The sequence below is a fragment of the Mauremys reevesii genome, linkage group 3 (assembly GCF_016161935.1).
Source record: "Mauremys reevesii isolate NIE-2019 linkage group 3, ASM1616193v1, whole genome shotgun sequence".
Taxonomy (NCBI): Eukaryota; Metazoa; Chordata; order Testudines; family Geoemydidae; genus Mauremys; species Mauremys reevesii.
The window spans coordinates 171,486,425-171,489,916 of record NC_052625.1 but is presented as its reverse complement, the minus strand read 5'-3'; positions in this window follow the sequence as shown (position 1 = coordinate 171,489,916).

Below are 3,492 nucleotides of genomic sequence, written 5' to 3'. Positions count from 1 at the left end.
GGTATTGAACCTTGGTAATATGTTATAGTGGGCCCCAGAGGTAGTATAATTAAGGTAAAAGAAAAATGGTTTTTTGCTAGAAGTAGAATAAGATCTTTGCCCCATTTTGTAATCAATTGCCCTGTTGAATGAATGAGGTGTGACTGAGGAAGTCATGGAAGGCAGCACCTCCAGACAGCTGTAACCCTTGGAGAGGGGATGGGAGCCAGACCAGATCAGTAGAACAGGTCAGCCATGGACTCCTCGCTCACCTCCTCAGCCCCTCAGCCCCCTGGCTTGCCTACTCAGCCCTCGCCACTGCCCTCCCACTCGCGTCCTCAGCTCCCCACCCCCTCTGGTTCACCTCCTTACCCCCCACCACTGTCCGCCCGCCTCTTCAGCCCCCCTCCCTCACCCGCCACTTGCCTACTCACCCCCTGCAGGCCGCACAGTGAGCCCACATGGGCCGCATGTGGCCCCCGGGCCACATGTTGTGCAGGCCTGATTTACAGGATGGACAGCTAACGCTTTGCTAATGCTTGTATAAGTTGTCATGCCAATGGAGAGATTTGAATTATTGAATATGAATCTGGGAGTGGAAGGTGGCCCTGTGTCTCATTGAATGTTTCCATGTTCTAGTTTACTCACATGACAATTCCCATAGTTACTCATTGTTGAGTTCTAATCATCTGTAATACGAAACAAACGGATGCCATTTTTTGCGTGTACTTAGCTCTGAGTATTTTCTTTTACTGATCCTAATCATCCAACAGAAGGAAATTTCCCAACAAATAAAAAGAAGGGTCATTTGGAAGTGTGTTTCTAGGCACTAGATAAATCAACATTATTATTTGTAGAGTGACAGAAATATACACAGTATTTTACAAACATAAATGACAAGTTGCCAAAATCTTGCCTCGTTTATAACCTATACAACGCAACTGAATATGAGGAGTTTACAATCTAACTCAGACAGCATCAGGTAACAGTGCAAACATTAAGACGTGTAGGCATGATTAGTGAGGAGATCAAGCCTTGAAAGCTTCATGAAATAATTGCAGTTCCTGCTCCAAAAAATGTATAATCTGATTTTATACAGGATGCAAGGAAAGGTAGCAACAAACAAAGCAATTTGGGGAAGGGAGGAGGAAGAAAGAGTTGCAGAAATAAGCTGACAGTTATTCAACCGTGGCACATGAACATCGTAAAGATTCCAAAGAAACTTTGTGTTTATTTGTTGGGCTGGTAAATAAAGTTACTTTTTAGAATGACAATGCAGGTGGAGCTTTAGGAGAGATTTGAATAAGAAGAGTACAGTGGCTTGGCAAACGGAGATTGGGAGGACATTCCATGCATAGGGGTTCTGGCACAGTGCCATCTTATGGACCCTGCAGGTATCTCATTGGACATAGGCTAGAAAGAGTCACAGAGATAGACAAATTTCAGGAGTTCTCTGAATCCAGATACTGAATCCATTGATTCAGTGAATTAATTCCATCATTAATCCACCCGTTATGTTGATAATGTAATAATTAAATATAAGCATCTCACTGAGATATCCTGCTTCCTCAAGAATACTACAGGAGTGACTTGGAAAAAGGAAATGAAGGGGGTATATTTCGTGGAGCAAGTGAAGTTATAGAGGAAGACGCAACAGGATTTAGTAAAATCCTCAATTTGAGGTGAGAAAGACAGAGAGGAGTTGAAGACAACCTCAAATTTGTGATCCTGAAAGACATGGAGAATGGTGGAGTTGTGTTACCATAAGTTACTTAAACTCTGTTCCCACTAGTAGTCACTAGACATTTCCCATGAGTCCATTGGATCATAGCTCTGCAGGTAACAGAATTTATGGAACAGGAATTCCTTGTCTTACATTTCTAGAGAGTCCAGTCTCTTCCCCCAGCTTGTCCTGTTTTTTCTCTCCATCCTGTTGGCAGAGGGCATGACAGACACCCCTGGCCTCCTCTGGTTTCAGGTATCTTTTTTCTTTCCCTAATTCCCAGTATTCCCCATTATACTTTTCAGGATCTTTGAATGTTCGTTTTACCATGGCAATGCTCTCCTCGGGGACTCTTCTACCATATACCTTGTCTATGTTCCAAATCCCTTTATTGCTTTGAATAATCATTTTAGTTCCTGTTCTTCCAGCACAATTTAAAAGAGTATTTTTGAAGGTGGATACACCTTATGTGTCTCAAGCCTTCTTCACATCTCATCACCCAGATAAACTTCACTCTCCAAGGGATGTGTGCCCTTGGTTATCTCTAGATATCTTGCTTTTCTTTGCTATTGGTCTTGGATAAATGTGTCAACCTCAAACCAGTTCACTCTGTGTTTAAAGTATTATGGAATTCTCATAATACATTCTTAACATTAATTTGACTATCAAATACGAATCATTGATGGATTAGACTAATCTGTCACAAGTTCTTAATGGTGATAGAAAAGGGAGGGAAAGGAGAGGGTTTTGGAGGGAAGGTGGGAAGTTCCGTTGTTGGTGATACAGAATTGTGAGATTAAGACAAGAGTTGGATGGTAGATGCAACAATCATCATCACAGAGGTGATAACAGAAATTGTGGGACCAGAAATATATAAAAATGAATATTGAGGAAAAAGAGGAGGAAACTCATGACAGAAATTGAGGGATGACAACAAAGAGGCGGAGGAAGGAAAAATCCCAGATATCAAATGAGATTCTGAACGTGTGGTTAATATGGCAGGACAAGACCAATACAACACAGAGTCCTGGAAGTGTAGAAGTTATAGTGAGTGAAGGAGGATATGATCAGTGAGGTCAAAGGAAGCATAAACGCTGAGGATAATTACACAGAAAAGAACCTTTGATTTCTGATGAGCGTGGTTTAAAAATATAGACAGATTGCCCAATGAGAGCTGTGGGGTGGAGAGGGAGGAAGCCAGAAAGGAGAGGACAAAAGAGAGTTAAAGGAGAGGAAAAGCAGGCAACAGAAATGGCAGATTCAAGAAATTTGCAGCAAAAAAAAAAAAGAAGAATGAAGCAGTAGTTAGTGAGATAGGTAAAGTCGTGGAATATGCATTTGCAAACTAAGGGAGAGAGACAAGGGGAATGAAGTGAGGGAAATCTATGCACGATTTCTTCTAGACAGCTTTCATTCTATATGCTAATTTAGAATTTCTCTCTGCCATTTCTAACACCAATTTGTCCTTTTGATACCAGTGTTCATCACTTATCCTGGTTTTCTTTTGGTACTAAAAATTATCCTGTGATCTTGTCTGCAGTATAAATCAAGAGTGGATTTCACAGTGTTGGACTAGATGCTACTGTGTTGTCTGTGATTTGATTAAGGTTAAGTTTTGGGATAGAAGTTGCTGTTCATGCCCTTTCTATTATTAAAGGGTGATGGTCTAGCAGTATATGCTCAAAATTTAAATCTTGGCTAAAATGTTTTACAAATCTATGATTAATAATGAAAATACTTTATTTTGGCTTGAATTTATTTGTAAAATGCTCTGCAGTGTTTGCAACTAA